The sequence below is a fragment of the Serinus canaria genome, chromosome 2 (genome assembly GCF_022539315.1).
Source record: "Serinus canaria isolate serCan28SL12 chromosome 2, serCan2020, whole genome shotgun sequence".
Taxonomy (NCBI): Eukaryota; Metazoa; Chordata; class Aves; order Passeriformes; family Fringillidae; genus Serinus; species Serinus canaria.
Window position 1 is genome coordinate 21,872,115 of NC_066315.1, and position 19,006 is coordinate 21,891,120.

At 39.0% G+C, this 19,006-nt stretch overlaps 1 protein-coding gene and 1 long non-coding RNA gene across 3 annotated transcripts in view; one reads left to right on the forward strand and one right to left on the reverse strand.

The window, feature by feature from the left end:
• STEAP4 (STEAP4 metalloreductase) overlaps nucleotides 1–19,006 on the reverse strand; it is a 29,134-nt gene that overhangs the window by 8,963 nt on the left and 1,165 nt on the right. Inside the window, exon 1 of one of the 2 annotated variants that reach the window (XM_009085930.4) lies at nucleotides 11,327–11,453. The exons of the other annotated variant lie outside the window; for it this stretch is intronic. The gene's annotated coding sequence lies outside the window, so the exon portion shown is untranslated. Of the gene's footprint in view, nucleotides 1–11,326; nucleotides 11,454–19,006 lie in introns of those variants that run through there. 2 annotated transcript variants of the gene reach the window in all.
• LOC127059301 (uncharacterized) overlaps nucleotides 11,752–19,006 on the forward strand; it is a 57,676-nt gene continuing 50,421 nt past the window's right edge. Inside the window, exon 1 of the long non-coding RNA XR_007776975.1 lies at nucleotides 11,752–11,822. This is a non-coding gene — a long non-coding RNA (uncharacterized LOC127059301). The remainder of the gene's footprint in view (nucleotides 11,823–19,006) is intronic.

Genomic DNA, 19,006 nt, shown 5'->3' on the forward strand with positions numbered 1-19,006 from the left:
GATAAAAGGAGATGCTGAAAAAAAAAAGCCCCCCTCAACATTGTCATTTTTCCCTATTGCACAAACACTAAGATGCATAACAATGCGGAAGGGGAAGGTACAATGTTTAGTTAAGCAAGTTGTATGCAAATACTTGTAGGAAATTGAATTAAGACAGGCAGATTGCTTTGCACATGGGAAAAAGGAGGGCTATCCTAGTAGAAGCAATACCACAGATGAAGTACAATGCCAAAAGTGGAAAAGTGGAGATGGGATGGATAATGGAAATATCAGAAAGATGTAAAATGAAATGCAAATGGAAGATCATTGGAATAATTCAAAAGTTAGAAAGACAAGATGAAAGGAGCAGGAAATAGTAATTTTACTATTTAAATTTAAAAAAGGAAAAAAAAATTGCTCTGGTTGAGGTCTTAAGTGGCCCTTTCTACAGCAGAACAAACTGTGTTTAAACCAAGTCTGACGGATGCTTTTCTCACCTGTTTGTGAAACCTTCCTGTGTTGTGGATGATGAAGCTCCTTGCTTACTGCTTTCTCAGCCACTTTATTAGGCAAATTTTTGTATGAGCAATCTGTATTGCCTCCCCAACAGTAGACACAGCTTTCAAAGGTGTCAGTTTATCCCCCTTCTCTTTGCAACAACCTTTGTTGGATATGAAAGCTGTTACTATTTCACCCTTTTCTTCTAGAAATATAACAGTCCCACATCTTTCCTGTAGCTTGTGTTTTGGAGAGTGGTGATCTCTCTTATGGCTTTCTTCTGATGTTTCTAGGCTATCTGCTCCAACTGCTAATTAAAAGTGTGGTGCTGACTGCAGTACTCTCACAGAGATCTCACCAGACAGAAAAGGATTGCTTTAGTTGCCTCACAGTCCCTATGTAATCCTGCTGTCACATTTGTCTCATTCACAGCACAGCTGATTCAGTAGTCAGTCAGCTTGTGATGCATTAAGCTGATGAGTGCTTTAACAAGGGGTGTGTGGCAACAGGGACCAAGATGTGGAGTGAGCACCTGGTGCTGAGCTCGTGATTTGCACACCATGCACATGCCAGATTTCCACCTTGGACTGACTTTAACACTGCAGCCTGCATGCCCACAAGCAGCTGAAGGCATTTGGGTCCACCTAAAACACCTCTTCTGGCTCACCTTTTGTGGGAAGGAATCTAGTTTCCAAATAACCCTGTAGTGTAAAGCAAAGTTTGAAAGTGATAATCTGCTTCTACATCTGAGCAGAACTGAAATACCAATGCAAATGTATCCTCTTACACCCAGTCCTTTAATTGTACTTCTCCCATGCCACTTGCTTCATCCTTGATTTCTGTACTGTTTTCAGAGCTGTATTGTGCACTTGCTCCTATTGAATAGTACCATATTTTTTAAAACTGTAGCTTCAGTTTGTCAAGATTATTCTGATTTCCAGGCTGTCCTCTAACTTGCTTGCAGCCCTTTTCAACTTTGTCAGATTGTCAGGTTTAATAAGTAGAATGTCTATTCTGTCATCGATGCCATTTAATGAAAGGAAGAGGAGTTTTGGCAGGAGAAACCCCCTGTATATTTGCAGTAAATGCAGTCTTCTATTTTGACAGTGGTTAATGGAAAGACTGAAAAATGTTTCTTTTGCTAGTTCCACAGAACCCTACCTTGTATTAGTTTAATCTACACTGCATTTTTTTTTAGTTTGCTTTTGCCATTTTTTCTAACATTTACCATACTAAAAAATTTGCTTGTGTCAAGTTGTATCACTTCTGTGATTCATGAGGCCTGTTATCCTTTTGTAAGAAATAATGGGTTTGGTTTGGAATGTCTTATTCTTGATTAATCCATGTGTCTATCATCTGTTTCTTTCTTATTTTCTGTTTGCTTCCTCTATTTGTTTGAGAATTGTATTTCAATGGATTATTTAAAAGGGTCATAATTCTGCATCTCCTCTTTTGTCTTACATTTAAAAATAGGTGTTATTACCTTTCCAGTCTTTCAAAACTTTACCTCTTCCACACAATTCTTAAAGACAGTATTTACAACTGTGGAAATGCTTCAGTTATCACCTAAATGGTGTCAGATGAATTCCATCAGCCTTGCTGATCTCAGGTCATTTAACTCACATAGGCATGGCCTAATCTCATTCTTCTGTCATTTAGCAAGTATTTCCAGCTCTTTGCTACTGATGTAAACCCTTCTGTCAGGGTTGACCCTTCCAGTGAACAAAAGCAAAATAGCCATTACAGAGTTGGCTTTCTCGGAGTCACTAGTCAATAGTTCCCTTCAACTGAGTGGTGGATCAATTCTCTCCTTGATTTTTCTTTAACAGTTTATGTTTTTACAAGAAACTTTTTGTTATTCTATATGTACCTTATTAATTATATTTCTTTGTGTGCTGTGACTCTTCAAATCATATCAACATATTGGCACAATTCTGTACTTCTCCACAGATTTTGGTTTATGTGTGTTATTTGAAGTTTTGAAGAACTGACACTCCAGCCACATGACTCTCTCATGGCAGATTTGCTCTGCATTACAATCTTTGTGTCTCTGCTTTCAACAGAGTTTCTTTAAGCTGCTGCCAATCACCTGACCTAATTTTCTTCTCAAATTTTGCTTCCCATGTAACATCACCTTCCCGCCTTCAGGATCTTGTGTACTCTGCTTGCTATTCTGCTTGGGGAACAAATCCATTTTTGACCCCTTGATGTTTCTTGGTTGCCTGTGGTGGCTCCAAACTGTGACAGAACCTCTGTATTTTCCCCTGTTTGTCCACAATCTTTTATTTGGATTATAGTCTTTTATCTCTTGATTCAGGGCAAAATTTTAGAAGAGAAAGCAGGATACCAGGACTATGAGATGAGAAAAGGCCAAAGAAATTTGACCTGTTGCCATGTAAAAGAAAGGTTTATAAGTAGGTTATGGTAGGTCATGGTGTTGTCTACTGTAGGAACTATTGCCAGGAGTTACAACACTGGTCCATTTATGTTTCTCTTTTTTCTTTTTTTTTTTTTAAAGCTCATTGTAAGAATCTTAATCCCAAAGGTGGACATAAGGATTATACACATAGCAAATATTATGGGATTTTAACAGTAAAAATGATGGGTCAAAGGCCTTCTTTTTATGTAAACTAATTATTTTTACTGCTATTTCCATGTAAATAACAGCAAGGATTCTGTTACTCTGTGCAAATAATAGAGAGTGTTAGGGATGGGAATGGCCTTTCAGGAGCAGCTTGCCATTGCTCTAGTACAGTATTCTGGAGGCAAATAAAAGTTCTGACTTAATACAGCTTGCTCATTATATAGCATGCTGACTGTAGATTCATATGTGTGAATTCATAAATGGTTATACAGAAGTCATGACATCAGTATTCAGTGCATATTCCAGTAATTCTTTCTAGTAGAATTTGGATATGAAATCTGTTTTCTAAGTTCACCTGTCCTGGAAAACCTTGTTTTTCCATATTTCAAAAGGGTTATTATTCTATAATGGTGGAGAGACACTTGAATTGACAGATAGGAGCTTATTAAATTGGGTCCATTGCACAGATGAACTCTAATAGTACCTTGCTCCTTGGAGAAGTTAATTCTTCGCTCGGGTTCACCAACCTGCAGTGTTTAACTCTGCTTGTACAGTGGTGAACCTGGGGCATCTGGGACAGGCAGTTTGGGTTCAGATTGTGCCCTCATTTTAAGCTTCCAACATGGCTTCTTACATCACACCATAGCCACATTGCTCTTTTGACTTGGAGGATTTAGCTGTTTCTGGTTTGGTTTTTGTTAGCTATTTTTGTTGGCTTTTTTCTTTTTTGGCTTCTGTATCTCTTGTTTTCATTACAGCAAAGATCAGCTGAGCTTTCTCACACAGCATCCACATAGATAAGTCCTCAAGCCTCTGCTAGAGGCTTTTTTTCAGTCAAAGTTCTATATCTCTCTAGTCAGGAAACACCTGCAAGCATGCAGTTCCTTACAGGGATTTAGGAACTTGCTTACATGGTTTGAACCACTGAGGCAGGGCTGAGCCTGTGACAACTCATTTCAATAACAGAGGTTCAGAGCATTCTCTTTCAAAATATTTTAAGAAGAGGTTCCCACCACCACTACAGAGAGTAAGTCCTGAACTCTGTTGGACCTGATATTCATTTCAATTTTGCTGGGCTACTGTGAGCTAATCTTGAGCTGTCATTTAATTTTGAAATGGTGAAAATAAACCCTTGTCTCATGTCCTGCAGACCTTCCTCATGCCTCTTTGAACAGACCAAGCAGGTTCAGTCAGGTTTGCTCCCCCAATGCCTCTGTGTACCCCTAATCCCTCCCTAGCTGATAAACATACATCCTTCTCAATCGTGGTTGAGCACTCCTGGTAGCCACGGTGCTTTGACACCATCCCAATGGCATGCTCTTATGCTCGTGGCAATAAAGAACACTGCCTATGAGCAAAGGTGCCAGAGGCAATGGAGATGGCCAGGATTATTTTTAAATTTTTAATATCAGGCCTCTGTTTCTCATTGTTTCCTTTAAATTCTATGCACCTGTGGGTGAGCATGGTGAACTTGAAACAAATAAGTAAATGGGTACATATGTTTATTTGGATTTGTACTTTGTTCTCTGATAATTCTTAGTTTCCCATACTGTCAAGTTCTTCAAAGTTAAACTTTCTCTCTCAAAAAGAGGTAATTCTCATTATTTTCTGACTTGTTTATTGCAAGTACTGGCAAGCAGAAGTCATCCCCAACTGCAGGGCTTTTTTTAAATAAAACTCCTGCTTTGTCTTGTAATTTATGATCAAAAGGTGCATATTAGATAAAAACACCCTAATACAGTAAAATTATATATAGTAGCCAATTAAATATAGTACAAAAAGAGAGAAATTATTACTTTATTTCTTGTATAAGTAGTACTGCATTTTTGGAATACTTTATGAAGTATTTCACACATGTTTAATATACAGTAATCCTGTTGTAATGTGGAAAACTGGTGAAATGAGATTTAGAAATTGTCCTCAGAAAGACAGGTACACTACTCTGAGGCAATCCCGTTTACTTAAAATTTAATTTTATTATTTCCACACAGAGAGAAAGTAGATATTCTGTAACAAAAAATGTTTCTTACAAGATGACATCTGTGGAACCAAATTTGCCGTAAAATACAAATTGCATTTTTTGTTTCTTGATACACCTAAAACTAAAAGGCATGTGGCTAAACTACTGTTCCATGATTAATCCAGTACTTAAACATAGCAAGAAAACAGCAGAATAGCTCTAGCAAACCTATTACAACAAATTATGCATGAATTTCCTTTCAAGCAAATGAATATCTGCTGTTCTTCTCAGCAGAAAATCCTGGGGTCCAAGTTTTGACAAAGCTGATAAAAAATAATTTTTTGAGACAATATATCCTCCTATGGAGGACACTGCATTTCCCACATCTTCAATTTTTATCAGGAGTACACTAAAACTGCCTGGAGGCTCTTCAAACAGAAGAAATATAGTCCTGAATAGATGTGCTTAATGTTGTCTAAATCATAGCAAAATACTGAGAGGGCTGGAAATCTCCCCACCTCCAGCTGCTCCCATAAACACGTAATACACAGCCATAACTCGAGTAATGTCCTCAGTCTCTTCAGGGCTGTTGTTATATTTTGAGGCTTGTAGGTATTAAGCTTTCATCCAGCCTATTCAACTGCAAGAAGAATGAAAATATTTCTTAAAACACGTGAAGGTGAGCAAGTGTGAGGGAGAGAGAGAGACACCTGCCTACAGTGCAGGGACACTGGGGTTATCCCAGCTGGCCCAGGAGATGTTCTGAAGCCTTAAAATCCGTGCTTGAAGATCCACCAGGCATGGAGAGGCACCTCTTGGATTCCTGCCGAGGCATTCCCTCGCTGTGAAGCGACTTTCTTGAGCATCTTTTATCTGCCATTTGGAGACAGTAACAAGTAGCTGTGTCTCACAGAGAAATAACACTAGAAATAATGAAGCCTGACTTCCTAGGGGTTTGTGTTTCTTGGCTGATTACAGGCGCTGATTGAAACTGTTTCTAATCACAGGAGATGACTCCTAAAACATTTCTTTAGTGGATTTTAGGTATTTCAAATGTATATAGTCACATTGTAGTCTTTCATTTTTCAGGACTCTTCTGTGGGGTCTTCAGCTGCCCTCTATCATGCAACATGAGAAGAAGCAAGCACTCTGTCCTTCTGTATTTGTTTGAAATCATCAGTAAAAAAATTATTGAGGAACACACATAAATGTGAGACACTCATGTATCTCTGCATGAGTGAGAGGATTTCTCACTTCCTACAGAAGTCAGGAAGTGACTGACAAAGTGACTACTTTAGCTAAAGCTAAAGTAGTGGACACCCTAAAAATTTGTGAAGTACACACACCCAAATGCATGTCTGTACCACCAAAAGAGAAGGAAGAGAGTGGAGCAGTTTTGACCCAACATCATTGTGGCCTCTTGACAGTAATGGAGAATGAGGAGGGGATGTTATTTGGGAGGCTTTTACTGACAGCCATCAGTGCCTTGCAGTGAGACTGGAATTAGCTGAAATTAAACCAGCAACCTACCAAAACCAGACCTTCCGAACACTAAAATGTGTTCATGCCACATATTTAATATGAGCTCTAGGAGAGCATGAAAAGCCTGACTCTCTTTCCACTTACACAAATGAATTCTTGATTTGCAGTTCTCTTGCTATTGGACCAAGTTGCAGAAGTGGGGAAATAAAGCCCTATTGTTCCACCTTTCACAAAAGAAAGGGCAAGGTGGCTGCAGTATTGCAGCAACAATGTTCTTGGCTATCCTAGAAATCTGAGAAATCCTGAACTCTTAGAAATCTGAGAAGTGAGGATATGATGAAAGATTTAAGAAATGAAATTTTCTTTCCAAAACAAATAAATGTGGATTGGCAACATTTTGGGAATGGGGCCAAGCAGATTTTACAGAAAGTTCATAAATCTAAGCTTAAAGACATATGATTGGACAATCCAAGACAGTGGATAACTTTATCAGTTCCCTTACTCACTTGGTGTGAAGTGTACTAATTGTATTTACTTGCCCCTTTTGGTTTTCTTTCTTTATTTTATGTGGACTTGAACATTTTCCTCTCTCATTTCACTGAAACTGAGTGGCATCTGCAGAGACATGCCTGCCTCCAGGACAAAACGAACCTTGATATTTTCAGAAGAAATTATTTCTCAAAAAACCTCCAAAACACACCAACCCAAAATACCCCAAAAACAAAAGGAAAAAAAAAAAGAGTGAGATAGATATTATAATATGCTGTTGCATTTTTCAACATGGAAAAATTCTTTTCAGACAATCTTTTAAATACTTGTCAAGATGGAAGAAGTTCACCTTCTTTTTGAGTGGCTGATTTCCAAATTCTTTAAGCAATAACCTTAAGTTACAGGCTTTGAAAATTAATTGCTGAGAAGCCTGAATTTAGAAACATGCTCTTAAAATAGAAAAAAAAACAAAAAACAACCCAACAACAGGATTAGTAAAAAAAACCAAAGCATCCTTTGAGTTCAGCCCAGGTTTTGCAAACGCGTGAGCTGCTGCTGGTGATTCCTGCCTGGTGAGCAGGGGTGGGTGGGCACACCAGTGAGTCATTAGCTCCTCTCCCATCCCAGATGTTGGTACAAATGACATCTCTCTGCCAGAGGGCTGCCTTGGGGCACTGCCTTTGGAGCACAGCACTGCTACCATGTTGCTTACAGGGCAGCCAGAGTTGTCCTGTGCCACTGCATGGGGGACAGGAACCCTTAGAGAACATCTCATACAAATCCCTGCTGCCTGTGCCCTCTTACTCAGGAGCCCTGGCCTACTGAGAGAATTCACCCTGATTTCTGTCTTCTGCTTGCTCCTGGGTCTCAGTCGGGTCTGAGACCTGCCCCCATTTCCTACCCCTGTGAGATATGTGGGGTTGAGGCAGAAGTCACTCTTGGTTCTGCATGTCAAGACCGTGCAATAAGCAAAAAAAGGAGTGAAGGAAAAAAAGGATATTGGGAACAGAGACAAATGAAAAGCTTTTTACTAAACTTAGCTGAAGAGCAAAGAAGAGGGTGCCAGGAGGTAGGAAACAGTGTCATGCTGCTTCTGTAATTGCCTAATTGGACAGAATAATTCCCTCCTGCAGGGTGACCCTCTCTTGATATCCAGCAAGGAAATGCCATACAAAATAAGGAACTCAGTTTTCTGAATAAACTCATTGTCTTTATTAAATTACCATTTTATGCTATTATGATTATTGCATAATTATCCACTTTTTGTGAGTACTCATGCCTTTTTACATATTTCCTGCTCTCACAGTCATCATAGCATGGGACCACCCCAGAGAAATCATTTGTCAAACTATCTTCTGCTTTAATGATGCCAGAAAGTGTTTTGCTCTTTGGCAATCAACTTCTCCACTTAATTTCTTAGCTCTTAAGGCTTGTTTATCTAGAGGCCTCCAGAAACTTGCTCACATAGTTGACACATTAAAGGTGGTAGGCAGCAGTAAAACACTTTGATCCCAGTCCTCAGGTGCTGTAACTTGTCTGAATTGGAATGCTGAGCCTTTTCACCATTGATCAAGCAGTTTGTAGCAGATTAATATAACTGAGCACCTTTGAAGTGCCAAGTTATATGAACTCTGGAGCAGTTCATGTTTCAGAATTCAAATCAAATTTATTAATATTCGAAATTTTAGGGATATCATGCTGTTAATGAAGGTGGTTTTTCTGTACATTTTTATTTGTCCTGGCGAGGCTGCTCCACTTGGGAAAAACTCATGTAGGGAAATTATCCCTAGCTAATAACCTGTCCTCACTCCTGATATAATCTTAACCTCATGTTTTCCAAAGACAGTCATGGGAACTGCATGTCCCAGTGGGAGGTTGGACCTAGCCCTGCTGCTAATCCAGGCTGATCTCTGCTGCTGAGCCAGGCTCTGCCAGTGCAACAAACAAGGCAGCCCAGCTGAGCATTGGAAGAGCAGTCCCAAGCCAGGCAACCTGAGCCTGTCCCCAACATAGTGCCACCACCAAAGTTAGGGCATTTCTCTGTTAACCCCACCAGCAGGGACAGCACTCAACAGTTTAGTAAAGGAAAAACAATAGCTGAAAGTCTATAAAAGGTGTGTGAAAGTCACACCTTTGCAGTGGTGCATCCAGGGCTGTAGTCAGCTGTCACTAGGAAGTTGGGAGGAAACTCTGTCACCCTTCTAATGAATGCTTTTGCTGGCAGCTATGCCCTGTCTCCAAGAAGCACCAGTATAACCAGTGCTCACCTGAGCTGCCACCCAGCACAGTCCCAGCACCCTGCCCAGACCTCCTCAGCTGGGAGGACAAAGCAGCTGGGAGCCCATGAAGGGCTCACCAGGACATTTGCCAACAAACATCTGGTAAGTGAATTAAATGAGTATTTTATTGACAGTGCTCTCAAGAAGGGGAGTGCATGTTGGAAAAATTTTTAAAAAGAATACAGTATCTGGTTCCAAACAGTGATGTCAAAAGAGGAAAAAAATCCCCAGTATTTTGTTTTAGCGCATACAGGGACAAAAAGCTCCCCACAACTGAAATGCAATAAGCATTTAAATGTTACATTTTAATACCTGTCTCTACATTTTCTTCCCAAAACCTGGCTTTTGAATGCCAAAGTCAATATACATGAAAATCTGAATAGAATAGAAATAAAGTCAAAATGTCAATGCCTCTAAAAAGTCCCACAGAAAATAAGATATTGAAAATCTTTCAGTTCCACTCTGCTAGTTCAGCAACCAAGATGAGAAACAAAGAAATATTGGCTAAAATCTTGAAGTTACCAAATAAAGAAGTTTAAATAAGAAATAGAGTAGGGAGCAGTGAAAGACACCATAAAATATGTAGATTTTAATTACTCTGCCTGAAAGTGTTATTTGCTGTCTGTATTTTTGAGAGTCTGGGTTTATAGGGAGCACCCAACACCCACGCTGATTGTGTTTTTACTTTAGGGTAACTCTGGTCTGGCCCTGTGAGCTTAACTGCAATTAGCTGTGAGATTGTTTTGTTTCACCCATGAGCAGCCAAGACTGCGTGTCCCCAGCTGCCCTGCAGGGTGAGACCCCAAAAAACAGATCCATGGTGGAGAGCAGCAGATTAATTCCCAAGTGAGCTCCTGCTCTGAAACCAACTACTAGTGTAGGCTACACACTTTGTTCATAATTTCTCAGCACAAAGTAGAGCTTCATCTGATTATCATTTCTGCTTGTAACTAGGAGAAGTAATTAAAAACCATACCATCTGCCTAAAAATGTACAAATATGAAAAGCGCCTAATATATTTTTATGGGAAAAGTCCAATAGGGAGGAAGAAAACAGTGATGCTTGATTTCTCAATAACTATTGAAATATTTTGGTATATAGTTATAGTGCTACTTCATGCTAAATCATTGCTATTAACAAATCTAGGAGCTTCAGAAAGGCCACATCTAAAAAAGAACTTTCATCTTCCACTAATTGCATCATTTTATGAAGTCTTAACAGACTTGAAAAAATTGGCCTACAGTCTGAATGACAGTTTGTGTTACAGATTTAGAGAGGATATGAAATTTTCCTATATCAAAGCTGAAGAACAGTTCTGACAGCTGCAAATGTTCTCTGAATTAATAATGTGGAGCTGGTATAAGACAATATTTAAGAAAAATCCATTTCTTTCTGCAGCATTGAAGCCCCTTGCTTATAAAATATTAAACAGGAATAAAATTGGTATGCTGCTTGAATGGAAAGAGAAAACTTGAAATCCACATATGAATCCAGAAGTAAAAATAATCATTAGTTCCAACTTTTATTAGTGATAACTTATAATTCAGGGTAAAACAACACCCTGACCTTGCTGCTAAAATTCAAACCAATATCTTGGCTCTGGCCTAGGAAAGAAAATCCACTTGCTAGCTTCATTATTTAAACCTCACTGACCAATCCTTATTTGCAGAAGCTTTCTTCACTGTACCTATAACAAACACCTCTGGAAGATTAAATAAGTCTGTTATCTGCTATGTAAGCTCTCTGAATATTAACTGACAATTTTGAAGTTCTGGTTTGTCCTGACTTTACAGATAAAATTCCTTTCTTATTTCTCAGTGCTTCCTTCCATCAGGTCTTAGTTACAAATAGATTATGTATAACATAATAAAAACCCAGGAGGCTTTGTGGTCTTTTTGTCTGGCAGAGAGAAAAGCTGGGCTAAAATTTCATCAAGAGACTTAAAAATTTAACTTCAAGCCCCCCTAAACTTCTGAGGTTGGCAGTTTAGCCATTTTGCTCCCCATTCTCACCTGCAGGGATGAGAGAAACCTGTGTCATCTGTGTAAAACTCACCTGCGCACTCAACCTGATGCACTCCCCCTAAGCAAGCCAGTGCTTTCCTAGCTGGTGAGGTGCTGTATGTGGACCAAGGGAAACCTCAGGAGCTGCAGAGAGGTTCTTCTGCCTGGAGCAGACACAGAAACCCTGCCAGCCCAGCTGGTATTTATTTAGAGGAAGCCAGGGTGAGTACAGGGCAGGAATATGTGAGGGGATGTTGCAAGCCCTTTCTGCCTGCGCAGGATGAAAGAACTTCCCGTCAAAGTCTTGGGGAAAGTCCCAGCCCTTGTATTTACAGCTGAGGTGAAGCTGTGGTTGCTTTTATCATGCTGGCACTGGCTTTCCCCTTGGCTAATTGCCAGAGCTAAGGTTTGGCTGCCTTTCCCAACTCTTGTGAGAATAACCAGCATTGCGTAAGCCAGAAATGTTGTAGAAGCACAACAACAAATATTTGCCGGGAAGGAAAGCTGCTTTTCTGTGTCTTGGCTCTTCTGTGCCATTCCACCTGTGGGTAAGGACTGTAAGATTGCCACATTGGGATGAAAGGAATTTGGCGTGGGGTGGTTGAAAGTAGCTGATCTCTGAAATTCTCTGGATATTCTTGGTAAGTGCAGCTATGCTGAGGTGCCAGAGTCTGTGATGGATAAGTGTTGAGAATTGAGTCTTTGAGGGATAAGCTGCTGTATAAGTGTAAATTTTGTGATGTTACATATCTGTTTGAAATGGGACATAATTCAAAACAGATGACTTGAGCATCATTGAACTTGATCAAAATCCAAATAAGAGCAAGGGGCTAAGAAAGTCCCACTAGCACTGAAATTTTGTAAGTTTGAAAAATTACTTGAAGGGAGATTTAAATAATACAGCACTCTAGACTTGCAAGCAATTTCTGATATTAAAGAGGAAGATAATAAAAGAAAAATATTGTTACACAATCTTGACTTTGGGAGATTTATTGGAAACTAATTAGAAAAACACGCTAAGAAGAAAGAGTCATAGAATATAGAAAACACAGAGGCAATTTCTAAAACCAGAAAGAAAGGACTGTAAGAAGCTTCATTCAGAACAATCTGTGACTGCACTAGGGCTGAAGAAAGTATAATTGAGAGTTTGAGTTCTAGAAAAAAGATCAGGTCATGTTTGAGATTTAGAACAGGAATAGCCTGTGTCATTTGTACACTGTGATAAAAAGCATAAGCCAGTTTTATGCCTGAACTACATGAAGAGATCCAGGAACTGCAAAAGGTGATACCACTTAGAAAGAGCTTGGAAAATTCAACAGGGTGCACCTGGCATGTGCAAAGTGTGTGACCTGGCTCAGAATGTCCCATCCAGGCCCTGGATGTGTCTGGGGGTAACCCCTGCAGTATTCATTTTCAGGTGACCCTTATATGAAGGTGTTGCCAAGAATCATGTTTTACAATTATATTAAAATGAATGGAGAGGAAAATAGTTGACTTGCAGAGTTTAAAACCTCAAGGCTAAGACCACAGAAGTTATATGAGAAATTAATTTATGAATTCATAATAGATGGGAAAAAGGGCAAGTGCAATGCAATTCAGTGCATCAAGTTGATCTAAGCATTGAGTTCCTGTAATAACATGGCCAAAAAAATCTGAAAATACTTTGATTCTATTTTCCACTGGATAAATACCTTGTGAATCCTAAAAAAAAACCAGAAAAGCATTGAGTTGTCCAACATATCACACACCTGTGTGATCCCCTCATATTGTAAAACAATGCTTTAAAGAGCAGCTGAGTATGCTCATTGCTCTGGAACAACTGGAAGAACAGACAAAATAATTCTTGTAATTGTAGGAAGGATGAATGAAACTCCTTGTTCATGCATTGATGGGCCTGAAGAAACAAAAGAGGTCTGTGACAGATTTTGGTGGCTGTTCATATTAGCAAAAAATAAAAGAGAGCTTTTAAAAAATGTTTGAAACATTTGTGAGCTGCACTCTTTTCTCAGATGTGTATTTAGGCTGCATTTAGCACCTGGGGAAAATTGTGATGAATTTTACCAACCTTTCAGGTTAGTAAGATTTATATAGATGACATTTAGACTTGATGAAAAAATACTCTGCCTCAGAGTAGACATGGAAAGAAACTGTGCTTCTGGGCTGAAGATGGACAAACAACAATGTAAATACCATGTAACACAAATAATAACATACTTGAAAAAAGTTGGCAAAAACCAAAGTAAATCACCAGAAAATATTCAGCAACTTGTGTTCTCCAAAAGTATTTGGGTGCTGAATTATAAAGAGAAATACATACCTTCCATAACTTCTTGAGAGCACTGTCATGATCATCTCACGTGTAATTATTGAAGAAAATGAGAAACAGGAGGAATTAATTAGATTTTTCAGAGTTTAAAGTAAATTTTCCATGGAAGATTTCAGGGCAAATGCTGATGAGGTCATTTTAAACAGTGTGGAAAATGGAAAAAAAAAAAAAAAGAGAGGCTGCAGTAGTTTATGATTTAACGAAACTTTGGTATACTCATAGGGGAAAAAAAAAAGATTTAATTTTAGTCATGGAAATAAACAAACCCATACATTTTTATTTACTGAAGGCCAGTGCCATCTGAAACTGATTATAAATCATAAGGAATTATGAAACAAAGCCTGGCCAATGGCCATTTTTCATTATTTTTCAGTTATGGAGTGTGACTTGCAGCTTCAATATATTCTTAAAATTGCAAGCTGGATTTCTAGAGCATTTCACAATGGAACCAAGTCCAGAGAGATATTTGCTCATCACTCCAATTGCAACAATAGTTACTGAGGCTAAGATGCTTCAGAAAATAGCTCATATCATTGAATGCAAGATTGAATTTAGCCTAAAAACATGGGAGTGGTGAACTTGAAAGCACTACTGTGGAAGATCTTCCAAAGCATATGTTCCAACAATTTCAAGATTCAAATGCACAAGGAGAAGGCCAGGGACGTGGGAGGGGTGTGCTCTGCTCTGTGTCCCTCTCTCACACTTCAACCTTCCTTTTTGTTTTTTAATTTTTTTTTTTAATTTTTTAAAATTTGTTGTTTCCTATCATCAGTTATGTGTGCTCATTTTTTTTTTAAGGAAAAGGAAAAAAGAGCAATGGTGTTGCAAAGCTGCATGTTGTTTGTAGGAGGTTGTTTCCCCAGGCTCATAGTTACAGTGCAAGAAGAGATGACAACCTTCTAAAAAAACCCAGAAGGGATAAAGAGGCACAAAGCCTGTCACTTTGTGCTAAGAAATCTCCATCAGACAGCAAACTCACCCAGGACACTCAGCTAGGATGGTGCCCCTGAGAGAGAAGCAGTCCTGGTGCCCTAGGGGAGCCAGCATGTCCACAGGGACACCAAGGTGCACCTCAAAGGATGCTGAAAATTTACTGATAAATGCAGCCTCAAGGCTTCTGATAAACATTTGTATCCCTCTGTTCTATCCCTGTTTGAAATATGCTTGGTTTTATGTTTTCCTTGGCAGGGAAGGTACAGCCTTGGGAATATACATTAAAGTTTTAGCATGTGAAAAAAATTCAGGCTATAGCTTTGCAAAGCCTGTCTTTGCTATGTGCAGCTTTCACAGAGAGAGGAACATCACTTTGCTGGGGTTTATTCTGAGGCCCAAGATGACACAGGTATTCAGGATGGAAGTCAGCATGTCTTTGAGGGTTTGTGCATTAGAAGTGGCAAAATACCACCAAGCACACCAGTTAACCCAAATCTCAGACGTGCCAGAGTAAATTGATTTCTCCCTGAAAACAGGATACACAGTAGTATGGTTTAAACATAAGCTTTGTCTTGTATTCTCTGTCCCTATCGTGGCATTTAAGCTGCACAAAGCTCAGTTTCTTGAGAGTGAAGTACTGATTCCTCAGTGTTTAGGGGTAGCTGCCTTGACATCAGCTTTCTCAGAAACAGGAAACCTTCACAAAATCACAGACACAGGTGTCACTTTTAAACTCATGGGTTTCCCATACAATGGCATTGTCTGATTGGAAACAGTTCAGAGCAATTTCAGTGAAGTTTGATTAAAAAAAAAGGTGGTTAGGAGACAAATTGGATCCTATTTCCCTTTCAAATAAAGTCAACAAACTTTCTTTCTTGAACTTTGTTTGACTCTGTTTCATGTGATGGTTCACTTGCTTCCTTGTGCTCAAACTGAAGCTGTTGACTGTAAGTGTTTGCTGCCAATTTCGACAGGGTGGGAATATCCAGACCATTTCTGAACACAAGCTCCAGAATTCTTGACAGCTTAAGATTTCTCTCTTGTACAATGCTTTTTCCATGAAGCCTATGGGAGAAGCACTGGGTATGCAAGTAGGTGAGCAACACAGGTCACTTCAAGTTGCAGACCAAGATAAACAGAATTTTTTAAGGTACTCAGTAGGTGAAAACACGAGCAAAAACCAAACATACGGAGATGAGTTGTTGTGTGACCAGATATTCAAATTTAGGGAATAGATGAGTTTTTGGAGGAGATAGTAAATTCTAACTTCTTTCTATATAAATCACTAACCTCATCCAGCCTGTCCATGCTTGGTTTTGATCATCTTCTAAGAAGGTGTTTGAGAACTGAAGGACATGAGAAGGGATATAATTTTTTTCTATCAGAAGTGAGACTGACACATGGGAGGCTGAAAGTCAATAATGGCTAAAGCATTTTTCCACTTGTTCTCATCTTGGCTGAAGCCAAATCCTAGCTTAGAATGCTACCTGTAAAGTTACTATTTTCAAAGGAACTACACTCAAATATGTGTGAGAAGTCTCAGGTTTTTATTGTGTCTCATTAGTTTTCAACACACATGTGAAGATCAGTGAAGATCAGTAAAGATCCTGGAGGGACCTCTTATAATACCATCAGTAGGAGATGGGAAAATGTAACTCTAAGCTTTTACATTCTTAGTGTTATTTTCTGGGTTTTGGCTACCTGCCATTTGATTTTGAGTGGGGATTAAAGGCACCAAAGACACATGCAGCTAAAACATCACAGTTTTTTTATGCTAAATAAAGGTAATTTTGTTCAGCTGGTGTTTATCACCTATTCACAGAGTGACACTTTCATTTCTGAGATGATAATAGCCATTCAGTATCAGCATTCCTTGCTGTTTGAGCAGATAAAGTTATGCTGTGACCAGAGATAGCTGTTGTGCATGCATCTGTGAAGGCTGCTCTGGATTCCTGCTGCATTCAAGCTTGCTGCTTCATTTCTAAACAGTCTTTCCTTGAAAAACACCAAAGACTGTGACACTATTGTTCACTTAGTTTCTGGGAACATAATCTGCTGATGACAGTGCCTACCAGGAGGCCAAAATATCCCCTAAGATAGATGCAGTCTGATGTAGAGAAATATGCAGGATTTTAACTTCTTGCTGTTTCACAGATAAGACATACTGTGATTTTATGTGAGATGGAAGGCAAAATACTTGTTACAAGTATTCTGGGAAGAACATTTGGGTACAGTTAAAGAAAAGCATAAAGTGGAGCACACTGGAATATTTCAGTCAATGGCCCAAAGCAAAGCCTAGATTATGATCTGACTGATCCATTCTGGATTTGGAAAGGTGTATTTTTCCTTAGGCTGTGGGGAGGCATGAACACTACACAAAAGTAATGGTGTCATACTGGAAGTGTTTTGGTTCTGTAGAGTGTCCTCAACAACTGGAAACACCATAGCTGGAAGCTCGTGGGAATGGGTGCTGTATTTTAGTCTGTGTGGTAATGTCCAATACTATTTTAAAATGAGGTTAGGAAGAAAAGGTGAATTGAAGAAATATTTATTTATAGACCGTAATGCCTTTGAGCTGAAATCTGCCTAGGCTGTGTTGAAAAGATCTTTATGGTCTAAGAGCCATGCATGTCCAATAAGTACTTCCAGTACATTTAGGGATTCCTAAAAGAATTTACAAATATCCATAGGTCAGGGGTGAGGATTCTTCCTGCTTCATACTTCTATCTGAAATTGCATCATGAAGCTGACCTGTCATATTTAGAGGAGGTTAGCAAGGGGTGTTTGATGCATTCTGAAAAGACAAATATCTCATTGGATATTTATATACCTGAAAAACTTCATAGATTTTTCAACTGAAACTATTTTTAAAATTCCCCTTAACCACTCCCCCCCTTAAAATTTTATGGTTTTCCCACATTTGGGATGCAACAATATTCTGAAATTTAGAACTGCTTGTGAGAGAGAAAATAGGCTGTAGAACTTCTGCCATCACCATAGCAGATCATTGTATCCTATTTATGTAATGCCTCTATAACTACTGTACAGCTAATTAAAAAATAAGCTGCAAAGAGAAATATAACCCCTAATGAAGCAGCATAGAAATGTAGGAAGATCAACTGGTCAATTTTATGGACTCAAAGAGAATACAAAAGCCCCAAATCCATTTTGAGCAGCTCAGTCCAGCAGCAAGACACACTACTGGCATAGCCAGACTTTTTACTGAGTTCCATAGCTGACAAAATCACCCCTGCTGCCAAAATGCTCAAATATATGATTGAGTCACAGGAGCAGAACAAATTACTCCATGTCAGTTTAGCCATACTACCTTTCATGTCCATGCTCTTGGCTTGCTCCAGTAAACACTACCAGATTAGTTTAAATGTCTTCCTCAGAGCTCTGCAGGTCTAAGTCCCCCATCTGACCAAGTCTGACTACATGTGCATGGGATTTGTGGGCTGCTTTAATCCTTCCTGACACTTTGTAAAAATAAATTTTCCAGACAGACTTCTTAATATATATATTCCTTTGTATCATCCAGCACAGGAAGAGCTTGAAAAACAGCATTTTTCTTCTAGGCTATTTAGACATACAGAATCTATTTTTGTTTCCCTCCTTTTTCTTTTAATCTCTTTTTAAAAATGGGGACCTCATTACTATATAAGCAATAACCAAATGACACAGACAGAAAGAAAGGTAAACACTAAGTCAAGGAGAAATAATTTTGATATTTTTATAGCTATGCTTCCTTTAGAAGGGTAGAACTTCTTTTCCAGTGATACATTTATGGCATTATAATTAATCAGAGAAAAAGAAGTTGTACTGCATTATGAAAGAAAGCAATAAGGAGGGGACATGAAGATGAATAGGCTACTTAAGAGAGTAACCTATTTCTGGTGCCAGCCTGACAATGACATAGAGGACTTGAGTGTCTGTAGTGCTATCAGGTCCCTCAGACTCCTCAGTAGTTTTATTTGGGGATTTGAGGACTTTTGACATTACTGCTTGGCCACCAAGCAGAAGAGAGAAGAAGTTGTTTAAACAAAACGAGGTGCTGGTTTCACTGAGTAAGATGAATTTCACTGGAAAGGATGAGTTTGAGCTCTTCAGAAATGATAGTGAACAGTTATTAAATGACATAATTCTTCCAAAATGTCTTGCTTTTGATCATGACACAACAAATGTTTGATGCTCAGAGTCTCTTCCCTTCACAGTTTCCTCTCACTGACCCCATAGCACTGACCATTCTCTCTCTGCTCCTTTTCTCCATTTCCCATCCTTTCAACTCCCTTTAAAGTACTCTTATTGCTAGCAGTGATCTCCCTGGTTTCTTTGTCAGACAGTGCCCCAGCCACATTAAGGTTACTTTCTGTGAAGGTAGTGCTTACACCTAACTCAATAAGTAGGAATGAGAGGTCTCCCAGAACAAGTAAGATGCAGACTTTCAGGTTTCACAAGAAACATTTCACAGAC